This window comes from Panthera tigris, chromosome B1, assembly GCF_018350195.1.
Source record: "Panthera tigris isolate Pti1 chromosome B1, P.tigris_Pti1_mat1.1, whole genome shotgun sequence".
Classification (NCBI taxonomy): Eukaryota; Metazoa; Chordata; class Mammalia; order Carnivora; family Felidae; genus Panthera; species Panthera tigris.
This window is the reverse complement of record NC_056663.1, coordinates 101006105-101033131: the sequence shown is the minus strand read 5'-3', so window position 1 is coordinate 101033131 and position 27027 is coordinate 101006105. Positions and strand designations below refer to the sequence as shown.

General features: G+C 38.2%; 1 protein-coding gene across 4 annotated transcripts in view; it reads left to right on the top strand.

Moving 5' to 3' along the window:
• The window catches only part of BBS12 (Bardet-Biedl syndrome 12), a 73857-nt gene that overhangs the window by 17343 nt on the left and 29487 nt on the right, over positions 1–27027 (top strand). For 3 of the 4 annotated variants that reach the window (XM_042983952.1, XM_042983954.1, XM_042983953.1), the window contains one exon: positions 13410–13582. The gene's annotated coding sequence lies outside the window, so the exon portion shown is untranslated. Of the gene's footprint in view, positions 1–727; positions 745–13409; positions 13583–27027 lie in introns of those variants that run through there. The other variant, XM_007087587.3, reaches the window with a different exon arrangement.

Sequence of the window (27027 nt, the reverse complement as noted above, 5' to 3'; positions counted from 1 at the left end):
ATTAATACAGATTCTTAGCTCACTTTATATAATAGATTTTTTGTGAAGTTGGTATTTGTATTTATTAGTACGATTAAATATTTAGTAAAATTTTGTTATAAATACTTTCGTTTGAAAGTAGAAGTCTCATTTTATTTATTTTTATTTTTTTACGTTTATTTTTGAGAGAAAGGGAGAGACAGACCGTGAGAAGCGGAGGGGCAGAGAGAGAGGGAGACAGAATCTGAAGCAGGCTCCAGGCTCTGAGCTGTCAGCACATAACCCATTGTGGGGCTGGAACTCACAAACCACGAGATCATGACCTGAGCCAAAGTCGGACGCTCAGCCGACTGAACCCCCCAGGCGCCCCTAGAAGTCTCATTTTAATATAGATTTTGTAAGTTCATTTTGTTTCCAGATTATAAAAAACTTTTTACTGTTGTGTGGTTTATCTGCTATTTTTCCAATTTTTTTAAGGAGTGCTTTTAAGTTGTAATTACTCAAGGAACTGTTCTGTCCTTGCAGACTGAGTCCCATCTCACACATAAACTTGATTCATTTAAATAAGTGAGTTTTCTAAGAAACCCTGTGCATAAGCAGGTAGACATTTTTCAAGAGACCAAAGAAGTGTTGACATCTTTGAGACCAATCTGCTTCTTTAAAATTATAGACTACAAAGAGGTTTGCAGTTATCTTACATCACATTATAGCCAGTCTTCCTAATGATAAATAACTCTTTCTGGACCAGGGGTTCATTAGCTCTTCAAAAAACAATCTTCAAGAAATTCTAGCAAAGGAATCCCTACAAATACCAGAATATGGGCAGGTGTACCTGCCTACCTCAACGCTGAATGGATGCAGGATCAGCAGAATGAAAGTGGGAAGCAGCAAGAATGAAGGGGTTACTGACAAGTCATTGTGAGCTATATTCCCTAAAACTGTTGAAAGGACTCTACCGGAAAGGAAGTATGGATGAACAGATTTGAGAATGGGCATCACATTCTGGATGAGTGCAAAGCAACAACAAAAACCAAAAACAACCCCACTTCTATGTGTTTGTGTGGATGCAAGAGAATTGATTAGTGCTGTAGTGCTCTAAGCTCTGAAGGTTATCAGAACTATTCAGCACATGCTTCTTTCCAGGAGGACTGAGCCATGGTCTAAGAGGGGAAAATGTTGGAAAGAAGTATAGAGCAGGACAAAAACATTTGGAATAAAGGAGAGGGAAAACTTACATTGGGAATGGTAAAGCAGTGTCATTTTGTATTAGGCTGGGTGGCCAGCAGACTCAAGAGGAAAAGATCTTCCTCTGTGGAAGGTCTGTAGACTTCTAGGAAACACAGAGCTAAAGGTGGAAAATCTTTCCAACTAGACTTCGCTTTGACAAATAGAGAAGGGTTACACAAAAAGGCTATATTTTTGGTCCTTCATTATAACAGGAGAGAGACCATGGGCCATGAAGCTGAGAAATTGACCGTGGTCCATCCCCATCTCCATAAGAAATCTCTCCTATGTTTGGATCCACAAAAGTCCACGTAATTTGGACATGAGGGAAAAAAGACATTTAGCCTCAAATGACCTTAGCTATTTAACCTCAAATGACCTTAGTATAAGAAAAAAGATTTAAATAGATTAAATAATTTGAACAGACCATGAGAACTTAACAGAAAAATACTCTAGCTATAAAGCAGATGAAAATTAATGTTTTTAAACAAGTTAAATCATTTAGATTGGAGCTTTTGAAAAAAACACACATTAAAAATGAAGATGTCAGAACAGATTATAGAATGACAGCTGACACAATTCAGAAAAGAATTGGATGAAACTACACGTAACACAACAGCACATAGAGTCCACAGAAAGCATGGTAAAGGAAGTAACCCAGGAGAGGAATCTCTTTCACAAACCCTTCTAAATTTTCATAACAGAAATCTGCATCGTATCATTTTTTTTTTAAAGATGCTGACCTAAATGGCCAAACTTTACAAAGGATGACTTTCCTATGCAAAGCACAGACCAGTATAACATTAAAGTCATTCTCTGGAACTTTTCAAAACCATTAATGAGTCATGTAAGTTTTGGGGTAGTCCTCTGGCTCACTAGTTCATGCCATTGTTTGACAATAAATAGCTTTATTTAGTGAGGGGGAAAGCAGTTCACGGTCTCTCAGAGAGGCGATGCCTTGCAGTCACCAAATGACAGGGTTTCCATGAGCATAGCCTTCCAGGCCCACAAACTTTCCTCAGGATAACAGGAGGAGATCATCATCAGAGGAATTAACTCTTGTGCTAACCAAATTCAGAGAATTGTTGTGGAAACCAAGATGCTGATTTTGCATTTATATTTGTAACATGACTATTAGAAAAAACAGAATACTCATATAAACTGAACCAAGAATTGTTTCCTCCTGTGTCTAAAAGTCTCTGGGAAGCTAGGAACATTGTTTACTGAGGCTGGAATTGAAACCAAGGGACTCCTGATGCAGCACTAGCCAGACACCCTCTCTTCAGGACAATGCTGGACACCCACCATGATCCAAGAAGGTTGCTCACTTCTGTTGTCATACTCTATTCAGGTGTTGGGTTAATTAAGTAAACACTACTTTCTTTTTACTCAATTCCATTTCAGACCAGCTTTCTGGTGGCAGCATCCTATGGCACCTTTGAATGTTAACTTGCTGATTTGGGAGACATCTCTCCAATAGTGACATCTAATAACCACAATCACCCACTTTGTGATATTCGCTAAACCCCCAGAACTTAACCATATCTGTTCTGGAAGCAACAGATCAGTCCCCAAGGACCAGCTAAAGGCTCTCCCTTTCATGATAAAAGAATGCTAAAGGGGAAGTACCTATCAGCTTCCAGGATGCACTTGTAGTGTAGTGAAATAAGCATTAGACTTAAAACTAGAAGATCTTTTTCATAATCTGACTTTGCCTCCTATGTGACCTTGGGCAGGTCACTTAACCTCTTTTAAATCTGTTTATCTGTAAAATGTATTCTTAAAGTGACTTTAAGGTTTAAATTAAATATGTATTATGATAATCTAACTCAACTGCATGCAGATATCTAGGGAAATAAGCATTTGGATCATTGTTATAAAGCAATTTTGTGAGATTTCTGTTTCTTTCCTGGCCTTAAAATTTTAATGATTCTCCTTTGTGCCCCTTCCTCCCTGACTCTCCTTATGGTGATTAGATATAACGCCCAGACCACAAAGGGTCAGCGTGCCTACTTTGGAGATAAGAGCAATAGGAAAGGAGAGTACTAGGCAAGAAGTATTTCACTTCTCAAGATGACTGGAGGAGAGAAGAACCCAGGCAGTTAAGGTTAATAATGATAAAAATTAATAATAGTAGGTTTGGTGTAGTGCTTTACCCTTTTAAATAGTTACTGACCCTGGTAGGCCACTTCTAAGAGAGCAGGACTACTCTCTCCCACATGGGTTTGCTGGCCTCAGGAAGCAAAGTCAAGTGCAAGCTAGGATGACTCAGGAGTGAGCAACAGGTGATTGTAGACCACAACACCCTTGGATCAGCCTACCTTGGAGTATGCATGTGTCATCTGTTACAAGTCATGATGTCAAGTTCTTATTGTGATTGCCACCTACTTTACTTTAGTATTTTGTTTACATAGAGCAATAGTTCTCAGCGTTGGCTTCAAATAAGAATCAACTGGGGACCTTTTATGACTGTTAATGTCCTGACCACATCCATAGATATTTATTTAATTAGTCAGAGGTCAGGGCTCCGGGCATTGGTATTTTTAAGAGCTCCCCAGGTGACTGGAGTATATAGAAAGACTGAGAATCATTGACATAAAATGATGATTTTTTTTTCCTTGCTCAGTGTTCCTCAATCCCTGACTACACTGTAGTATCACCTGGGGAGCCTTTAGACAAATTGAATCAGAAGCTCTGGAACTGGGGCCTAGATATGTGGGTTTTTAAACCTTCCCATATGATTATAATGTGCAGCCAGAATTGATCATTGCTACTATAATGTAAATAGACTATGAAGAGATGGTATTTTTAATACAAAGTAATTGCTATCCTTCCTTGGGGCAACTGAATCCACATGTTCAGGGGAAATGCACAGTTTGCAACTTTGCAAAAATATGAAAACTCATGCACTTAGCTTCAGGCTGAGGAGATAATGTCAGAAAAGAGCAGAGAGATAAGGAAGAATAAAAAAAGAATAAATTGCCATGTATTATTTTATATGAAACAACTTGAATTCCTAAAATACCAGTAATCAACTTTAATTCAGCAATCATCTAAAGAAGGATCGTGCCTTGCAGAATATTGATCACAGATCTTATCTACCATTAAAGACCACTTCTTCATGCCAAGCATAGGCATGATGGGAAGCACTTTGTAGGCACTGGCTCACTTGATCTTCATGGAACTTCTGTGAGGCAGGCTCTATTATTATCTTCACTTTACAAATAAACTAAAATGAAGATAATAATAGAAATGATAAATAACAATACAAATAAACTGAGACACAGAGGCTAAGTGTTTTGCCCAAGGTACAAACTATTTAGAGGTGGATCCTGGTAGCAGGTCTTGAGAGACCCTAATGGCAGCCAGTGGTCTCTGAAGAAGCAAAACTGCACAGACAGGAAGGTACAATATGCTGCAAGACGAATATATTAGAATTTCTCCTGCTTATTTTATTTTTGTAATTTTAACTTTTTTCTTTCTGTTATATAATTTATGTATATTAGTTTGGTAGGACGTATATATAGAGAGAAATAAATATGCATATACTGGGGCATCTGATCAAAGTTTGAATATCGCTTCTCCAGAAGCTAATGGGTATACAAATAACAAACACAAATATACAAATTCTACATATGGCCAAATATCAGTCTATTTTGATAGAGTAAAGGTAAAATGGGAGCAAATTATTCATTATAGGGTCAAAATCAGAGGTGTCTAGATGTCTCAGTCATTGGAACATGGGACTCGAGCACATGGTCCATGGTTGTGAGTTTGAGCCCGGCCTTGGGGGGGGGGGGGAGAGAGAGAGAGAGAGAGAGAGAGAGAGAGAGAGAGAGAGAGAGATGATAGATAGTAAATAAGTTCTTCGGTTTTTCTCTTTTAATATTTATTTTTGAGAGAGAGAGAGAGAGAGAGAGAGAGCGAGAGACAGAGCATGAGCAGGGGAGGGGTGGAGAGAGAGGGAGATACAAAATCTGAAGCAGGCTCCAGGCTCCGAGCTGTCAGCACAGAGCCCGACACAAGGCTCAAACCCACGAACTGTGAGATCATGACCTGAGCCAAAGTCAGATGCTTAGCCAACTGAGCCACCCAGGTGCCCCAACTGAACACATGTTTTTAACAAATAATTAAAAAATAAGAGGTGAAAATAAATAGATTGTGGTTAGCTCTATCTTCTATATGTAAAACATTGTGATATACCTTCAAACGTTTTGAAATACTGTTTTAATGAGCTGTTCTAAAAACCCTAGTTTCTTGGTTACTTTTAAATGAGTTTTCACCCTGTGACCTTTCAGCAATATATTTTTATGGAGCTTTTTAGACAGCTTAGACTGTATTTAAACTAGAGAATATTTTTTAAAAACTAAAACTAGAGAACTTTTAAAGTATTTTAGATTGACTCCTGGGATAACAGAGACCATACTGTGCAAGCAGCAAGCATGCTGATTTGCCTGGGCTGTTTTGTGGCCTCACTTCCAGGCTCTTAGATCATGTTGTACCAGCAATTACTTCACACCTGAGTGTGTCCTTGACAAATTTTACTGCATGTTCTGGCACCTCTGTTCTTCCTAAGTACTTTTATTTCTCTTCTCATAGCCAGACCCCATTCTTTTTATCTCTAACTATGGATCTCCTTTTCTGCATTCACATTTCCATCCTGGAAGGTTCTTTTGTTTTGTTTTTTAAACACATTTACCTTTTAATTATTTCCATTATTCTTCAAGAACATCTTTAGAGTAAACTCTTAATCTCTTTTCCCCCACACACAAAAGTAACCATTATTAATATTTGGTGTACAGTTTTCTAAGGCCCCTTATGTGTACATGGATGTATATATATGTTTTTTCTAATCAATAGTGGGCTCAGACTAAATACACTGCCATATAACCTACTTCTGTCAAGTAAAGTAATATATTAAGAACTCCCCCCACCCCAAGGGGCACCTGGGTGGCTCAGTTGGCTAAGCGCCTGACTTGGGTTCAGGTCATGATCTCACAGTTCATGAGTTCAAGTCCCACGTCGGGCTGTGTGCTGACAGTTCAGAGCCTGGAGCCTGTTTCAGATTCTGTGTCTCCCTCTCCCTCTGCCTCTCCCCTGCTCATGCTCTGTCTCTGTCTCTCCCTCAAAAATAAAGAAACATTAAAAAAATATTTAAAAAAAAGAATTTCCCCCAATACCATTAAATAGAGTTCAGTAAAAGAACTGCAGCGGCATCATGTTATCCCAGCACAATAACCTACTATAATTTCTTCTTTTTTTTTATTTTTTATTTTTTAATATATGAAATTTACTGTCAAATTGGTTTCCATACAACACCCAGTGCTCATCCCAAAAGGTGCCCTCCTCAATACCCATCACCCACCCTCCCCTCCCTCCCACCCCCCATCAACCCTCAGTTTGTTCTCAGTTTTTAACAGTCTCTTATGCTTTGGCTCTCTCCCACTCTAACCTCTTTTTTTTTTTTTTTCCTTCCCCTCCCCCATGGGTTTCTGTTATGTTTCTCAGGATCCACATAAGAGTGAAACCATATGGTATCTGTCTTTCTCTGTATGGCTTATTTCACTTAGCATCACACTCTCCAGTTCCATCCATGTTGCTACAAAAGGCCATATTTCATTTTTTCTCATTGCCACGTAGTATTCCATTGTGTATATATAAACCACAATTTCTTTATCCATTCATCAGTTGATGGACATTTAGGCTCTTTCCATAATTTGGCTATTGTTGAGAGTGCCGCTATAAACATTGGGGTACAGGTGCCCCTATGCATCAATACTCCTGTATCCCTTGGATAAATTCCTAGCAGTGCTATTGCTGGGTCATAGGGTAGGTCTATTTTTAATTTTCTGAGGAACCTCCACACTGTTTTCCAGAGCGGCTGCACCAATTTGCATTCCCACCAACAGTGCAAGAGGGTTCCCGTTTCTCCACATCCTCTCCAGCATCTATAGTCTCCTGATTTCTTCATTTTGGCCACTCTGACTGGCGTGAGGTGGTATCTGAGTGTGGTTTTGATTTGTATTTCCCTGATAAGAAGCGACGTTGAACATCTTTTCATGTGCCTGTTGGCCATCCGGATGTCTTCTTTAGAGAAGTGTCTATTCATGTTTTCTGCCCATTTCTTCACTGGGTTATTTGTTTTTCGGGTGTGGAGTTTGATGAGCTCTTTATAGATTTTGGATACTAGCCCTTTGTCCGATGTGTCATTTGCAAATATCTTTTCCCATTCCGTTGGTTGCCTTTTAGTTTTGTTGGTTGTTTCCTTTGCTGTGCAGAAGCTTTTTATCTTCATAAGGTCCCAGTAATTCACTTTTGCTTTTAATTCCCTTGCCTTTGGGGATGTGCCAAGTAAGAGATTGCTACGGCTGAGGTCAGAGAGGTCTTTTCCTGCTTTCTCCTCTAAGGTTTTGATGGTTTCCTGTCTCACATTCAGGTCCTTTATCCATTTTGAGTTTATTTTTGTGAATGGTGTGAGAAAGTGGTCTAGTTTCAGCCTTCTGCATGTTGCTGTCCAGTTCTCCCAGCACCATTTGTTAAAGAGACTGTCTTTTTTCCATTGGATGTTCTTTCCTGCTTTGTCAAAGATGAGTTGGCCATACGTTTGTGGGTCTAGTTCTGGGGTTTCTATTCTATTCCATTGGTCTATGTGTCTGTTTTTATGCCAATACCATGCTGTCTTGATGATGACAGCTTTGTAGTAGAGGCTAAAGTCTGGGATTGTGATGCCTCCTGCTTTGGTCTTCTTCTTCAAAATTACTTTGGCTATTCGGGGCCTTTTGTGGTTCCATATGAATTTTAGGATTGCTTGTTCTAGTTTCGAGAAGAATGCTGGTGCAATTTTGATTGGGATTGCATTGAATGTGTAGATAGCTTTGGGTAGTATTGACATTTTGACAATATTTATTCTTCCAATCCATGAGCAGGGAATGTCTTTCCATTTCTTTATATCTTCTTCAATTACCTGCATAAGCTTTCTATAGTTTTCAGCATACAGATCTTTTACATCTTTGGTTAGATTTATTCCTAGATATTTTATGCTTCTTGGTGCAATTGTGAATGGGATCAGTTTCTTCATTTGTCTTTCTGTTGCTTCATTGTTAGTGTATAAGAATGCAACTGATTTCTGCACATTGATTTTGTATCCTGCAACTTTGCTGAATTCATGTATCAGTTCTAGCAGACTTTTGGTGGAGTCTATCGGATTTTCCATGTATAATATCATGTCATCTGCAAAAAGCGAAAGCTTGACTTCATCTTTGCCAATTTTGATGCCTTTGATTTCCTTTTGTTGTCTGATTGTTGATGCTAGAACTTCCAGCACTATATTAAACAACAGCGGTGACAGTGGGCATCCCTGTCGTGTTCCTGATCTCAGGGAAAAAGCTCTCAGTTTTTCCCCGTTGAGGATGATGTTAGCTGTGGGCTTTTCATAAATGGCCTTTATGATCTTTAAGTACGTTCCTTCTATCCCGACTTTCTCAAGGGTTTTTATTAAGAAAGGGTGCTGGATTTTGTCAAAGGCCTTTTCTGCATCGATTGACAGGATCATATGGTTCTTCTCTTTTTTTTTGTTAATGTGATGTATCACGTTGATCGATTTGCGAATGTTGAACCAGCCCTGCATCCCAGGAATGAATCCCACTTGATCATGGTGAATAATTCTTTTTATATGCTGTTGAATTCGATTTGCTAGTATCTTATTAAGAATTTTTGCATCCATATTCATCAGGGATATTGGCCTGTAGTTCTCTTTTTTTACTGGGTCTCTGTCTGGTTTAGGAATCAAAGTAATACTGGCTTCATAGAATGAGTCTGGAAGTTTTCCTTCCCTTTCTATTTCTTGGAATAGCTTGAGAAGGATAGGTATTATCTCTGCTTTAAATGTCTGGTAGAACTCCCCTGGGAAGCCATCTGGTCCTGGACTCTTATTTGTTGGGAGATTTTTGATAACCGATTCAATTTCTTCGCTGGTTATGGGTCTGTTCAAGCTTTCTATTTCCTCCTGATTGAGTTTTGGAAGAGTGTGGGTGTTTAGAAATTTGTCCATTTCTTCCAGGTTGTCCAATTTGCTGGCATATAATTTTTCATAGTATTCCCTGATAATTGTTTGTATCTCTGAGGGATTGGTTGTAATCATTCCATTTTCATTCATGATTTTATCTATTTGGGTCATCTCCCTTTTCTTTTTGAGAAGCCTGGCTAGAGGTTTGTCAATTTTGTTTATTTTTTCAAAAAACCAACTCTTGGTTTCGTTGATCTGCTCTACAGTTTTTTTAGATTCTATATTGTTTATTTCTGCTCTGATCTTTATTATTTCTCTTCTTCTGCTGGGTTTAGGCTGCCTTTGCTGTTCTGCTTCTATTTTCTTTAGGTGTGCTGTTAGATTTTGTATTTGGGATTTTTCTTGTTTCTTGAGATAGGCCTGGATTGCAATGTATTTTCCTCTCAGGACTGCCTTCGCTGCATCCCAAAGCGTTTGGATTGTTGTATTTTCATTTTCGTTTGTTTCCATATATATTTTAATTTCTTCTCTAATTGCCTGGTTGACCCACTCATTCGTTAGTAGGGTGTTCTTTAACCTCCATGCTTTTGGAGGTTTTCCAGACTTTTTCCTGTGGTTGATTTCAAGCTTCATAGCATTGTGGTCTGAAAGTATGCATGGTATAATTTCAATTCTTGTAAACTTATGAAGGGCTGTTTTGTGACCCAGTATATGATCTATCTTGGAGAATGTTCCATGTGCACTCGAGAAGAAAGTATATTCTGTTGCTTTGGGATGCAGAGTTCTAAATAGATCTGTCAAGTCCATCTGATCCAATGTATCATTCAGGGCCCTTGTTTCTTTATTGACTGTGTGTCTAGATGATCTATCCATTTCTGTAAGTGGGGTGTTAAAGTCCCCTGCAATGACCACATTCTTATCAATAAGGTTGCTTATGTTTATGAGTAATTGTTTTATATATCTGGGGGCTCGGGTATTTGGCGCATAGACATTTATAATAGTTAGCTCTTCCTGGTGGATAGACCCTGTGATTATTATATAATGCCCTTCTTCATCTCTTGTTACAGCCTTTAATTTAAAGTCTAGTTTGTCTGATATAAGTATGGCTACTCCAGCTTTCTTTTGGCTTCCAGGAGCATGATAAATAGTTCTCCATCCCCTCACTCTCAATCTAAAGGTGTCCTCAGGTCTAAGATGAGTCTCTTGTAGACAGCAAATAGATGGGTCTTGTTTTTTTATCCATTCTGATACCCTATGTCTTTTAGTTGGCGCATTTAATCCATTTACATTCAGTGTTATTATAGAAAGATATGGGTTTAGAGTCATTGTGATGTCTGTATGTTTTATGCTTGTAGTGATGTCTCTGGTACTTTGTCTCACAGGATCCCCCTTAGGATCTCTTGTAGGGCTGGTTTCGTGGTGACAAATTCTTTCAGTTTTTGTTTGTTTGGGAAGACCTTTATCTCTCCTTCTATTCTAAATGACAGACTTGCTGGATAAAGGATTCTCAGCTGCATATTTTTTCTGTTTAGCACACTGTAGATATCGTGCCAAGCCTTTCTGGCCTGCCAAGTTTCAAAGGAGAGATCAGTCCCGAGTCTTATAGGTCTCCCTTTATATGTGAGGGCACGTTTATCCCTTGCTGCTTTCAGAATTTTCTCTTTATCCTTGTATTTTTCCAGTTTCACTATGATATGTTGTGCAGAAGATCGATTCAAGTTACGTCTGAAGGGAGTTCTCTGTGCCTCTTGGATTTCAATGCCTTTTTCCTTCCCCAGTTCAGGGAAGTTCTCAGCTATAATTTGTTCAAGTACCCCTCCAGCACCTTTCCCTCTCTCTTCCTCCTCTGGGATACCAATTATGCGTATATTATTTTTTTTTAGTGTATCACTTAGTTCTCTAATTTTTCCCTCATACTCCTGGATTTTTTTATCTCTCTTTCTTTCAGCTTCCTTTTTCTCCATAACTTTATCTTCTAGTTCACCTATTCTCTCCTCTGCCTCTTCAAGCCGAGCCATCGTGGTCTCCATTTTGTTTTGCATTTCGTTTAAAGCGTTTTTCAACTCCTCGTGACTGTTCCTTAGTCCCTCGATCTTTATGGCAAGAGATTCTCTGCTGTCCTGTATACTGTTTTCAAGCCCAGCGATTAATTTTATGACTATTATTCTAAATTCACTTTCTGTTATATTATTTAAATCCTTTTTGATCAGTTCATTAGCTGTTGTTATTTCCTGGAGATTCTTCTGAGGGGAATTCTTCCGTTTGGTCATTTTGGAGAGTCCCTTGTGTGGTGAGGACCTGCAGTGCACTTCCCCTGTGCTGTGGTGTATAACTGGAGTTAGTGGGCGGGGCCGCAGTCCGACCCGATGTCTGCCCCCAGCCCACTGCTGGGGCCACAGTCAGACTGGTGTGTGCCTTCTCTTCCCCTCTCCTAGGGGCGGGATTCACTGTGGGGTGGCGTGTCCCGTCTGGGCTACTTGCACACTGCCAGGCTTGTGTTGCTGGGGATCTGGCGTATTAGCTGGGGTGGGTAGGCAAGGTGCACGGGGGCTGGAGGGGCAGGCTTAGCTCGCTTCTCCTTAGGTGATCCACTTCAGGAGGAGCCCTGTGGCAGCGGGAGGGAGTCAGATCCGCTGCCGGAGGTTTGGCTCCGCAGAAGCACAGAGTTGGGTGTTTGCGCGGAGCGAGCAAGTTCCCTGGCAGGAACTGGTTCCCTTTGGGATTTTGGCTGGGGGATGGGCGGGGGAGATGGCGCTGGCGCCTTTGTTCCCCGCCAAGCTGAGCTCTGCCGTCCGGGGGCTCAGCAGCTCTCCCTCCCTTTGTCCTCCAGCCTTCCCGCTTTCCGCGCAGAGCTGTTAACTTATGACCTCCCAGACGCTAAGTCGCGCTTGCTGTCGGAACACATTCTGTCCGGCCCCTCCGCTTTTGCCAGCCAGACTCGGGGGCTCTGCTTGGCCGGCGAGCCGCCCCTCCGCCCCGGCTCCCTCCCGCCAGTCCGTGGAGCGCGCACCGCCTCGCCGCCCTTCCTACCCTCTTCCGTGGGCCTCTAGTCTGCGCTTGACTCCTGAGACTCCCTTCTGCTAATCCTCTGGCGTTTTTCTGGGTTCTTTAGGCAGGTGTAGGTGGAATCCTCCTACGCCGCCATCTTCCGGAACTCCTACTATAATTTCTTTAACCCATATCCTATCAGTCAATTCAGTTTGGGTACTATGATAAGCAAGGCTATAAAAAATGTATTTGTACTGAATCTTACCTCTTATTCATGATTATATCCTTTGGATCAATTCTTAGAGATAGATATTGGGTCAACAGGTGGACATTTTAGCATTTGTTACATAATTTTGCCAAATTGTTCTTTCAAAAGGCTCTGCAAATTAAAGTGTCATTTCCACAGCCATTATTGACAGTGGATATTATTATTAAAATTTTGTTTGACTAATTTGTGGGACAATGTAATCTCAATCTTAATCTTTAAGAACAGTGATTTCTTTACATATGTTTAAATGTTTATTTATTTTGAGAGAGAGCATGCGTAAACATGGGAAGGGACAGAGAGAGAGGGAGAGAGAATCCCAAGCAGACTCTGCACTGTCAGTGCAGAGTCTGACCCGGGGCATGATCCCACAAACCATGGGATCATGACCTGAGCCGAAATCAAGAGTTGGACGCTCAACCAACTGAGCCACCCAGGTGCCTCGTTTTTAAAAATATTTTTAATGTTTGTAAAATGACTGTATTTTCCTTTAATCATTTTCCTTTGATGTTATGTTTACAAAGCTCTTCCCTACTCCAAAGTTATGTTACAATCACCTGTACAGACTTCTAGTAATGTTATGGTTTTGTTCATCTTTCACATTTAAATATTAATCCATCAGGGACTTATTTTAGTAGAAGATACAAGACTCTAAAAGAACTTTTTCTAGATGGTTATCCAGTTGTCCCAAAATCATTATAGGATATTATTGCACACTCAGATATTTCTTAGCAGTGAGTAGGAAATTCCAACAGAAAAAGAGATATGTTCTCAGTTGCTAGGAAGCATTTTCATAGCCTTCTAAATTATGGGTTCATACTGTTCAGTGTTCTATGATAGCACCACATACTATTGGAAGAGGAATACTGTAGAAACTTGTCACAGTAACAGTGATGAGAACGAAGGCAGCATCTTCATGATAAAAGTTTTCCTATGCTATCTTGACAGGTACTCTCCCAAGGAAGTGCTTTAAAACACACTTTTTGCTTTGTAAGAGTCATCAGAGCTTTACCCTGGAAAAATCCTAGAAGATTTCTTCTTTTGACCTGCAGGGGGCAAACTTCCACTCTTATCCTCCTTTGAAGTTTTGACCTACTGGTTTAAAGTCCTCAAAAGGGAAGGTGAGATTATTTTCATGTGAATTAGCATAAATATAAAGGTAAGGAGATTTAAAGTAAAAGGATAGTGAAAGTTAAAAGCAGTTCCTTTTTTTATTATTGTATATTTTGAGATGGTCTGAGACATGAGTCAAAGTCCCAGGTCAGCTTATAATTAGCTGTGACTTTGGGAAGGTAATTGAAGTTCTCTTGGCCTCTGTTTTCTCACCTTTAAATCAAAAGTTGCATGAGGTCATCCCTATTATACTTTCCAACTCTAAATTTTATGATTCTTGTTACCAACTTAAATCCCTGACATATTCTGAGTGATAGTAAAACTCATTGGAAAGGGGGCAAAAATGTCAAATTGTTCTTTCAAAAGTCTCTGAAAAAATTCTTAAAAGATTATAATGATTAGATCAGGCTTAAAGTTGATTACAAAAGCTCTAGTGCATGATGTTTATAACATGGGGATTTCAAACACTGGCCAATTATGGATTCAAACCTTTATAATCACTTATTTTATTACAAACCAGAAGTAATACAATAGAGACTTAAATTACTTGTTTCAATGATCTGAAAAAAAATTAACTTAGATTGTTGTCACCATAGCCATATCCATAAATTACAATGAGTTCAAAAGAAGCATATAAGTTATAAATCTGCAAGAAACCAGAATATAAAATATAAAACTCAAAGGAAACAGAATAACATATGTATCCCTTTTGTGGGTGGAAGATAAATTAGCAGATATTTAAAAAAAGAGGAAGGGGGCACCTGGGTGGCTCAGTCAGTTAAGCGTCCGACTCTTGATTTCAGCTCAGGGCATGATCCCACAGTCATGGGATTGAGTCCCACATCAGGCTCTTGCTGAGCACGGAGACTGCTTAAGATTTTCTCTCTCCTTCTGTCCTTCCCCTGCACTCTAAATAAATAAATAAATAAATAAATAAATAAATAAATAAATAAGAGGAAGCCATTAAACACAAGATATTTTTTTTCATACTACAAGAATAAAAACATTTTGAAATGACAGGAAGAACTAAATGTGACACACTATTAAAGGCTTATTGTTTTAATTTTTTAAGTTTATTTATTTATTTTGAGATAGAGAGAGAGAACCAGCAGGGAAGGGGCAGAGAGAGGGGGACAGAGGATCCAAAGTGGGCTTTGCGCTGACAGCAGCAAGCCTGATGTAGGGCTCAAACTCACAAACTGTGAGATCATGACCTGAGTGGAAGTTGGATGCTTAACTAACTGAGCCACCCAGGTGCCCCAAAGGCTTACTATTTTAAATAGTATAAATATGTATAATCCAGGCAGCTGTCAGGGTACCTAAACTCAGGCTAAATCTGACCCAAATCTTAAACCCAGTTGCTCTGATATCAAAAACACTTTCAGGGTGCCTGGGTGGCTCAGTTGGATAAGCATCTGACTCTTGGTTTTGGCTCAGGTGATGATCTCGTGATCTCACCTTTCATGAGTTTGAGCCCTGCGTCAGGCTCTGTGCTGTCAATGCAGAGCCTACTTGGGATTCTCTCTCTCCCTCTCAGCCTCTCTCTCTCTCTCTTTCTCTCTCTCTCTCAAAATAAATAAATAAACATCAAACAAACAAACAAACAAACACTCTGAGTGGAACACCTGACTGGCTCAGTCAGTGGAATGTGCAATTCTTAATCTCAGGGTTGTGAGTTCAAGCCCCACGTTGGGAAAGTGGATATTACTTAAAAAATAAAAACAACTTCTGGGAATTTTATTGTGCACCCCACACACACAGTTTTGCTTCTCTCTGTCTTCTGTATTTTATTGGTAAGCTATTTTTTCTTTCTTCTTCTCATCCTTTACTTCTTCAATCTTAATGTCTACAACTGATCTACCTATTCATATTGTGCACTTCATGAGTTTTTAAAAGTATTTAAGATCTGAGTAAGTTACGGAGAGAACAGATGTCAAAATGTAGAGTGCTGACCTTTCATTATTTTCTGATTACACCCTTCTTTCTTGCTTTTCCTTTACTGTCCCCATCCTTTTTTTTTTTTTTTAATGTTTATTTTTGAGAGAGAAAGAGAGCATGGAAGAGTGAGGTAGGGACAGAGAGAGAGAGAGACCAAAAATCCAAAGGGGCTCTGTGCTGACAGCAGAGAGCTTGATGCGGCACTGGAACTCAGGAACCATGAGATCGTGATCTGAGCTGAAGTCAAACGCTTAACCAACTGAGCCATCCCGGCACCCCCACCATCCCTCCTCCTTCTTAATAAAATTATCCCTAGTCTCAAAAAGAGCTCTTCTTATATTTGCCCTTGACTACAAACTCCCATTTTCCAAAAAGGACAGCTCTCCCTAAGAGGATATTAGTAAATCAAATTTTCCCCATCTAATTTTACCTGTAAGGTTGGCATTTAAATTCCCATTTGAAAAAGAAGGAATGGTTTTCACAAGAAGACATGGAAAAATGCACAACTTTGCTCCGATAATACAGTATATAGAGAAGCAACTTTATAGCAGCATTTCATACTAGTTAGAGAATATATGAAACATAGAACTCAGTGTTGGTATTGTGCAGAAAAGTTTGCATTTATATACAATCCTGGAGAAAATGCAAATTGGTTCAACTTTAAATTGTTCTTGCACGAAGATGATAGTAGTATTATAAAAAATGGAAACAAACCAAATATCCAACAACAAGGGGTATTTAGACAAGTGTGATATCTTAATATGAAAGAATGAGCACTATACTGCTTTTAAAAATGTCAAGTATACATTTTACTTCAACACATAAACAAGTAAATAGTGAAAAACTAAAAAACAAAACTCAAGATAAAATGAACTTTATAGCTATGTAAAAACAATAGCAAAGATTGGAACCCAGAGGAATGTAAATGATTTCATTTCCTATTCATTTGTAAACTTAAGTTCCAAGTTTTAGAAATGACAATAATTCTATTAGTTATAATTAGTCTATCTTGTATTATACCTCTGTATACACTAGGACCAATCGTTTAAGTCTATTTGAATTGATTCTAATAGTTAGAACCATCTCCAAAAGATATTTTTTTTCCTTTAGGATTGCTTTAAGTCAAATTTTTCTGATGTATTAATTGAATCTAAGAATAAATTAAGTATCTTTAAAAGCTTAATAGTATGCAACATTCTAAAACTTACTTAGCTGAAGTATAGTCTGAAGAATAGTCACAGCCTAGAGGAGTGTAAGGTGATATGACAACCACATGATAATATGGTATCCTGGATGGCATCTTGGAACAGGAAAAGGACATTTGGTAAAGACAAAGGAAATCAGAACAAAGTATGGATTCTGGATTCTAGTTAATAATTATGTATCAAAACTGGCTCATTAGCTGTAATAAATGTTGAAACTAGATGTGGAGGATATAGATATTCTCTGGACTATTTTTACAGTTTTTGTGTGCATCTAAATTATCCTAAAATTAAAAACTTATTTTAGAAATGTTAGTATGTTTAAACAGGTAACCACCATCCAATATATTGAATTAATGTACTAAATAACAGAACCTAGTTTACTGTTAGTGACCAATTGGTAAGGTGAAAAATTATCAGGTCATATTTAAAATTATGTAATATATCAAGAGAATACTTCAATAAAGGGAAGATATCCTTCAATAATGAGAATGACACATTATTAAGAGCTGAGGCTGTACAGAGCCCTATATAAAGCACTATCCTTGCCTTGGGTATATATTAAACTATCTCCAGCAGGACCAGATAATAGAAATACATTACAAGGGCCCAATGCCAACTCTAGCGTCAAATAAAATGTTCTTACTTATCAACATGTAAAGTTGTTACTACTAGACTACATTATATAATTAAGTATTTTTCAGACTGTTTGGAGTATGTTTTCCTTTTCTGAAATTTTTTTCCTTTTCTATTTTGTTTGCCATTTTTCTTGGCAATTGCATTTAAAAAATTTTCCAATGTGTTTATCTGGTGTTGTGAAGAAGATTCTTTGTATATTGTCTACTAGGAATGAAAAAGTAAATTGCGAATTTCAGAGTCTGTTGACAACATTGAAACTGGATTGATGTCTAAAAAAAGTAGACCTGTTTCCTGTGTTAACCTCAGAGCAGGAGGTAGAAAAGGCTACTTCCCAATAGGTTTTCACTTTGGATTGATACCAAATTAAAAGAAATGAGGCAGATGTAATATATTTTTCCTCTCATCACTCTAATTAAATCATACATTAAAATAGTTTCTTTTTAATGTATTGAAAATGTTTTAAACTAGCATTTGTGTTTTCTTATTTAAAAGCAATAGAAACCTCTGTTGATGAAGTCATTTATTTTTTTAGAAATAATTATTGGTTTCCTGCCGTATTTCTGAAACTGCTTTATAAGAAGCACATGTGTCACTTGTCAAAATGCAGACTCTCACGGTCTCAAAAATCTAATTCAGTATGCCTGAGGGTCTAAGAGACTCTGTCTTTTTAATTAGAGCCTTCTTCTGGTCAGGCTAAGTCTTTTACTGATTAGTTGTTTATGGTAGTTCTTAGTTCTGGCTGCACAATAGAATTATCTGGAGAATTTTTAAAACTACTAAAGCCCTGGTTTACCCTTCCCATACCCCAGATTATAATTTATTTATCTGGAATGGGGCCTACACATCAGTGTTTTTTAACTCTCCCTGGTTGGTACTACTGTGCAACCAGGGTCTAAACCATTAGTTTTGTGTATGGAATCATAATTAATTAGAAAAACCTGTACTTTATGCCTTAGGCTCTATTCAAAATATATATACATATATATATTGGCTACTGATTATAGCACATGAATCTCACAAACATAATGTTAAGAAAAAGAAGCCAAAAGCAAAAGAGAACATACTAATTGGGACCAACTGCTATTAGGTACAGGGTTTTGTGGGGTAAAGTAGGAGATGGAAATATTCTGGATATAGATAGTGGTAATGGTTGCACAACAGAGATTATAGTAAAGTGTACACTTTAAAGAGGTTACTTTATGTTGTGTGAGGTATATCTCAATTTAAAAAGCTACTAAAAAAAGAGAGAACATATGGTTTAACCATGCTTGTAAATTTCAAAAACAGACATATCTAAACCAAAGTGTTTGAAATCAGGTTTGTGGTTATCTTTGGGGAGGTGGGAAGGGTAGTGTCTGGTAAGGCGAACAAGGAGGGCTCTGGAAGTGCTGGCAGAGTTATTTCATGACCTGAATCATGGTTACAGGGGTGAATTCATTTTTTTGACCATTTTTGAATTGTATATTCATGATTTGTGCTCCCAAAAAACGGGGTTGTCAAGTAAAGTTTACAAGATATTTAGACTCCTCCACTTAAGAATACAGGAAAGAATGGCTAAGTAATCTGCCTTAATCTACAACAAAATCACGTCTGATGAGACGAAGATAATGTTTGACAGTACAGGTTGTTTGATATTGGAATTGTTTTCCAAAGACAGCTATATAATCTCTGTCCTTAGAACTCAGGGAAAATAACCTTACAGTAAAATCAGTTCTGTTTTGGGATAGTACCTTGTAGTAATTGGCCAGATGATATTTTGAGACTTGATCTAGGTGTTTGAGTCTACCTTTAGTTTATATTTACTTTTTACTCTGGGAAATAAGCAGACAAAATAAAAGAAAAACTTTGAATTCCCATAATAGAATACTTGCCAAAGAGAATTAGCTAATTCATATATTTTTTAGTTTCAGCAAAACTTATTGTAAATCTGTTCCACCAGTCATCCAACTGAATTTTTCTAAGATCAGTTTAATGTCCTTTCTTTTATATTATCACCGACAATTTTTTCTTAATTGCCATTAATATGCTGACAATCCTAGACTCTCCTTCCCTTCTCTGCTTATTGCTGCTTTTCCAGGCTCTATGAACTTAGTTGTTCCTACTTTCTTTCTTCATATGTTCCAGGGTTTCATCACTTTATTACCTCTTATATTTCTTTAGCTCTGCTCATATTTCTAAGACTTTTGGTTTCCAGTAATGACTATAATATCATGAGGTTCTGGAAAATGTCTACTTCCTTTTGCAACAATGCTTGTAGGCTACAACACTATGGTTCAACATCGACTCCTTTGGTTCCAGGATTATGTCTTTAGAATTGAGTCAATTCAACCTTGCCCCTGATTTCATAAGCTCTGTTTTGCATGCCATCTATTCCCTTTGAAATCTTTTCATGAATCTCCAGAACTCTTTCTTATTCCATTAGCCACTGTAGACTATGGTTTTATATTCTTATATCTAATGTTTGTTTTTGCTTTTTGTTTTTGTTTTTGTTTTTACAAAGAAAACAAACATCATCTTAAATTTGCTTTGTTCTTAATTGTTCTGATTTTTCTGAGGACATCACTATAATATAAATACCCAAGATATTAGCCAGATTCAGAAATAATGAGTGATTTTTTTCTAGTTCTTAATTTTTCCAATTGTTTCTTCATTGGTTGACAAATCTTATGTCAATTATTTTATTAATGATGTTATTTGTGTTCACTTAAGGAAAATTAAATTACAAAAACAAGGGTACATCTTGTTTCTTAGCTACTAAGTAAATATATATTTTATATATATTCTCCCTTATTTGGGGTCAAACCCTTGTAGCCATAGATAATTTTGTGGCTAGGAAGAATTTTATAGATTCTTTTTTTCTAATCTCCTTGTCTACAGATGAGGAAACTGAGACCCAGAGAAATCTATGTAGTTAATTACTGATAAAGCCATCTTTCTTCCACATTCTTTATTGTTTTATTTACCTCTTTTTTTCTATGCAACATTTTTAACACATAGGCACGCTAAGTCATTTTGGCATTTTTTTCTCTTAATTTCTTTAAAACTTTTTGGTAAATTATTTAGTTCCATTTTAGTACCAGACATTCAAGCTAACTATTTCAGCACGATTTATTATTTTTTTTAATTTTTTTAAGTTTATTTATTTATTTTTGAGAGACAGAGAGTGAGAGGGGGGAGGGACAGAGAGAGAAAGAGAAAGAGAAAATCCCAAGCAGGCTCCACTCTGTCGGCATGAAGCCTGATGTGGGGCTTGAACTCACAACTGGGGAGATCATGACCTGAGCTGAAACCAAGAGTCAGATGCTTAACTGACTGAGCCACCCAGGTGCCCCTATTTTAGCACCATTTAATACATTGTTATATTAGCACAACTTAAAGAACTTCCTCAGGGGCACCTGGGTGGCTCAGTCAGTTAACTGTCCTTTTTGCAGCTCAGGGCATGATCTCATGGTTCACAAGTTCGAGCCCCACATCAGGTTCTATACTGACAGCTCAGAGCCTGGAGCCTGCTTCAGATTCTGTCTCCATCTCTCTGCCCCTCCCCTGCTGGTGCTCTGTGTGTGTCTGTCTCTCTCAAAAATATAGAAACATTAAAAAAAAAAAGAACTTCCTCAGAACAAAGCACTTTTCTTTGTTGCTGTTGCTTTTTAATGTATTATATTTTTCTCCACACTTACTGAATGCTCCAAATCTAGCCACCCCCAGAAAAAACACATCCCTTCACACTCTCATACTCTATTTCCTTTTTTAGATACATTGGATAATAGTAACAGTTCACAGGGACACCTTGGTGACTCAGTCAGTTAAGCTTCTAACTTGATTTTGGCTCAGGTTATGATCTCACTGTCATGAGATCAAGCCCTGCATCAGGCTCTGCACTGAAAGCATGGAACCTGCTTGGGATTCTCTCCCTCTCTCTCTGCCCCTCCCCTGCTCATGCACTGGTGCATGAGTACGCTAACATTCTCTCTCACACAATAAATAAATAAATAAACTTCAAAAAAAAAACAAAAAAAAACCAAGGTCAAATTTCACCTAAAAGTGTGAGTCCTTTTCCGTTTTTAAAATCTTTTTGGGTTGTTTTGTTCCTCTTGGTTCCATTGACTGCATTAAGAATTGTTGATGGCTCCACCCCTCTTAAAAACTTCTCCTAGCTGATCTCATAGAATCAAAGGCTTCCAAGGGCCGAGACCACAATTTATTTATATTTTCAGTCCTAACATTTAACACAATGCCTCAGTTTCTCTTGTCAAGAGAAAAAACAAAACCATTGTCTCTAACACAGATGTAGTATTAGAGAAAAAGGCTGATCTCTAGTCCCTGGTTTTTTATTTGCTTTCAACAGTGAGCAAGTCACTTACCTTCTCTATACCTGTTTCATCACCTGTAAAACAAAGAATATGGGCTCAGTGTTCCCTATCTATCAATCTATAGGTATGGCACTATTTTCAAAGGAAATCTCACACAGAAGCCCGGTTGAAGCCCAGTTGAAGCCCAAGCAAATTGAAAAAGCTGTGCTAGGGCACAAGGAGGCTCTCCTGCTCCTCCCTTATCCCTGTCATGGCCTCAAAGGTTCTGCAAATCCCTATGACTCTTTAGAGCAACACCAGAAACTCTCTGAGCTAGACATTTCCCATGGTCCTGTCAGGCTTTAAAATACTATGTTCTAGAAGCAGTACCGAGATCTTTTTTTAAACAGTATTATTACCCCAAATATTATTTAATGACAAAAAAATTTTTCATTTGATTCAATTTTTCTTTGTACTTTTAACACAATGTTTGCATTGTAAAACAGATTCAAATTGAATTCCTGAAGAAATAGAACAAAGGACAAAGTAAATTGAAACCCAAATCCATCATTTTCCTTTTTCTTTTTCTTTTTTTCCAACTTAAGTCCAACAACACTAAACAGATGGTGAGAAATTAACACCCAGAATTTTCAATGACATGGGTTCTTCATCTTGTCAGGAGACTGCCATTCTTGAGTCTGCTGGGAGAAGGGGAAATCATTAGATGAGAGCCAGTTATACAAGTTAAGTACTGAACTTTCACTTTCAGAACAGTCGTCCAGTTAGTTTGTCTTTAAGGTCACTGGTAAAACCTGAACTTGGATTGATGATTGTACCTAACAAGAAGCATTTACATAGCATTTATTTCATTTAAATCACCATGCATTTTCTTTACTGTTATTGATCTACCAGACAAGAGGAAGGTTAGCATACTATTTCTGTTCTTTAAGTGGTTACTCTTAAATTTTAATATGCATATTTAATTTAATGAAGTTTAATTGATATATAATCCTCCTACCAAACAATGATCTTTAATGTGCAATTGACTTTTTTCCATGCCTATCCCTGGATCAGATGTTGGGATTTTCTGAGCCCCATTATATGGCTGAAAGGCCATTTCTGGGTCTCTCAGACCCACAGGTTTATGAAAGGACCTCTGCTCTATTACCCTACATGCAAAGGGCCATATATACCTTGACTTCTTTCCTCCCGTGATTATGATCTCCAGCTCTGTAGCTATATATCTTGTTCTAATGCCCCTGTGACTGCTTTTAGCTCTCACTCTTCCTCCCCATCCTGGATTATTTCCTCTATATTACATTATTTGGAGATCTCCCTTTCTTATGTTGAAACCTATGTTAAAACATTTAAAACTTTATGGAAGGAGTAGATCTCCAATGTTGGTTTAGTCTACCATATTAACTGGAAATTTCAGAGATGCTTTATTAACTTCTCTACAGATGTGGAGGCAAGCATAGAGAAGTTATGACTAGCCCATGCCAGTATTGAAAAAGAATAAGCAGACTTTATTTCAGATCTTATTATTCCAACTCCCGTATTATTTCCCTAATATTGGGATTCTTTTGTCCTTCCTCTTTACTGATCCCTTAAAGTTGTTCCTAGATTCCTATTGACTCATAGAACACTAGTCAAATTTTACCCTTCCAAAGAAAGTCCTATGCATTCATTATCGTCCCAGAAGCTCTAGCTCCATTTTTGCCAGTACAATTTTTTTAAGTTTATTTATTTTTAGAGAAAGAGAGAGAGGGTAAGCAGGGGAGGGGTAGAGAGAGGGAGAGAAAGAATCCCAAGCAGGCTCCACACTGTCAGCACAGAGCCCAACATGGGGGTCAGTCTTACAAACTGTGAGATCCTGACCTGAGTTGCAATGAAGAGTCAGTCGCTTAACCAACTAAGCCACCCAGGTGCCCTGCCAATATAATTTTTTAAAAGCCATGTTAAGCATTTTTTTTCCAAGTCAATCAAAGGTTTTAGATGAATCATGAAAACTAAGGTTTACTTTAGTCCTTTTTTTTACCTCTTGTAGCCTGATACAGAGCCTTTCTTACTCACAAATAAGAACTAGTCTCTGGACTCCTATGAACCATGCATGAGAGCTAGCATCCATAGCCATCAGTATAATTAGCTTTTGAAAAATTATGCCTGCATGCTATTTTTAAAAATTTTTGAAAAATGTTTTATTATTTATTTTTGAGAGAGAGAGAGAGACAGAGCGTGAGTGAGGGAGGGGGAGAGAGAGAGGGAGACACAGAATCCAGAGCAGGCTCCAGGCTCTGAGCTGTCAGCACAGAGCCTAACTCAGGGCTTGAACTCACGAACTGTGAGATCATGACCTGAGCCAAAGTCGGACGCTCAACCTACTGAGCCACCCAGGTGCCCCCCTCCATGCCATTTTTTAAAGCATACTCTTCCTCTGAAGAATTATTCTGATCTTCACTATAACAAATATTTTCACTGTCTCAGCTCAAATTGTGACACACTCAGCTTGCACTAATACACATGTTTCTTAATGTTCCTATTCATCCAATAATCATTTTTTTTACTGTTATCCCTGGTTAAGCATTAGAATCACAAGGATGAGGGAGGGAGCAAGTTCACTGTGAAATCAGTGCCAGCATAGTCATATGCAGATTATGCTATGGAGTAAGAAGGAACAGTTACTCCTTTGGAGACAGAAGGCGTAGGGTTAGAAAGAGGCAACAGCTTGTGCAAAGTTATGGAAATCAGGGCACCTCCCAGAAACTGCAAGTCTGTCTGGGGCTGGGGATCTAAGATAGGAAGGAAGACTGGCAGAGAGGGTCCCAGAGAGGCTGGCAAGGGCTGGGCTGTTTGCCCCAGGTTCAGGTGTTTGTGTTTCATTCTGGAAGCTCTGGGCAGCCTTGGAATAATTTTAGGCAGAGAAGTGGATTAAAGTAGGGAAAGCTGGAGCCAAGGAGACACATGGGGTAATTATAATGCATGGCTTATGGTTAGCACTCAGTGAATGTCAGTTGAATTATTACATTTAGAAGAAAAATGTTTATTTATTTTTGAGAGAGAGAGAGAGAGAGAAACGGGATGGGGAGGGGCAGAGAGAAGGAGAGGATCCGAAGTGGGCTCTGCACTGACAGCAGAGAGCCCGATGCATGGCCCAAATTCATGAACTGTGAGATCATGACCTGAGCCAAAGTCAGACACTTAACTGACTGAGCCACCCAGGTGCCTTAAATTACATTTTTGTTCATGGATGAGTACCCCATCCTCATATTGGCCTGCACAAATTTAAAAATTTTAAGTGTGGAAGAATAAATGGTGTCTGCAAAAGGTAGAAACTAGTTTGGCTAGACCACTTTCCTTGTTTACACTTCACATGCTCAAATATCCTCTCAATAAAAACAGGCTCATTTAGCTTGCTATTTACTTAGAGCAAAAGTAGTTCTCTATCTGACCTGAGTGGGCAGAATCCTTGCTTAGTTTTTGAACACAGGATGTGTTCACAGGTAGTTTTTGATTACTCAAAGCCTCTGTTACTCTATTTATAAACCAAGTCCTTTGCTTTTCTTCTTCTTATTCCTTCTGATGTCTAATGTTTTACATTCACATTTAAGGACTCTTCCCATTCACAGATAGTGGGGAGAATGAAAGAAGAAAATAAGTCAATTTTTGTAAATATTTTTGGAGTAAGAATTTTCACTAAAAGTTTCCCTAAATTCTACGTGTTTCTCTAAAGACTTTAATATCAGAGGTATATTTATGTACTTCGGGAATCTGGTTCTTTTGTAGAGAAAATATCCATCCCACCCAAATTCTGTTTATTTGGAAAACTATTTACATAGCAATAAAATTAAACTCCCAGTATTACTGACTTATTTTTCTGACTTTTTTTTCTGTATGGACAGTTAACCATAACAAGAAAAAAGAGAATTCATGAGTTTTGTCTTAGATATTTCAATAACTTCAAACAATTTATGCAGAAGTATCTATACTTTCATTGACATATGAGTTAAAATTTCAAATATTTGCTCTACCTTAGTTTCTAAGCCAACCCAGACTATCTTTCCAAAGTATATCTAGGTTTTGTATTTTCTGAGATGCATTTATTGATGGTACAGATGAACTTGCAGAGGTTAGAGGCATGGCTAACATAACTGAAGCATTGATAATCCATGTATTTATTACTGAAGATGAGACTTGGGATAGGGTGGGGAACAGAAAATGTGTCAAATTTTCATCCCACTTTAACTACAGAATTATGGTTTGTTTTTAATACTTTATGACAAGTTGTTGTTTTTTTTTTTTTCCATTACCTACCTGTGTCAAACAGACAGCAGGCAAGGCCACAGCCAAGGCCTGCCAGAATTGGCCAGTAAAGACACTGAGCCCTTTTTAGCTTTAGAGGATTTATTACTTACATAGACAGAGAAGAGTAGCCAAAGGTGCTTGTTTCACAGCCCAAGAGGGATGGCGCGGAAACTAAAGGGTCAGATGATTACAAAACGAGTTGAAATACTCTCTTGCCAAGCAGGGAATTCTAGATTGCAACTATACAGTTTTATAGCCTACATTTCTGTCTAAAGGGGAGTGAGGCAGAAAGCCTCACACCTCATCAGAACATGGGAGGCAATGAAAAACTGCCTCATGTCAGTTTCCCTGACAGAAAAGCAAGTGAGAAATTTCCTGGTAACCCCTCCTCACAAGCCTTCAGGTTCTCGTGTTTCAAAAAGACCCTAAGGAGAATCCACCAGACCCAGGGCAAGCTGACAACCAAACCCAGCCACCAAGGTGCCATGACAGAGCTGTTCCCCCATAATTTACAGGTTACCTCCCCTACCTGCAGAGTCACCTATCTCTTCTACTCTTCAATGATATTTTCTTCATTTCTCCCCTTTCCTGTTGGTGAAATAAAGCTGTATGGTCTATCTTAATAGAACTTACTCACTGTCTGTTTTCCTTAATTCACTACCTTTTCCTAAATTATCTAGTATTTCCTATGATGCTGGCAGGAATAAGAAAAAAAAAATATGAACTATATATTTCTGTGTAATTAACCACACCAAAACTTAGTGTTTTAAACCAACAATATTTTGCTATTTCTCCAATTCTGTGTGTCAGCTGGGTGCAACTGGTTTTGCCTGGGCTCATAGTTGAAGATTCAAGATGGCCTCAGGCACATGTCTGGCAGCTGACGCTTCTCCTCTGGCCTCTCGTCCTTAGTAAGCTAGACTGACTGTCTTACATGTCAGTCTCAGGGCTGCATTCTCCAAGAACCAAGGCAGAAGCTTCAGGTCTAGTTTGGAAGTCATAACTTCACTTCTACCATATTCTTTTGGTCAAAGCAAGTGACAAGAACAGTCTAGATTTAAAGGGTAGGAAATAGACTCCTCT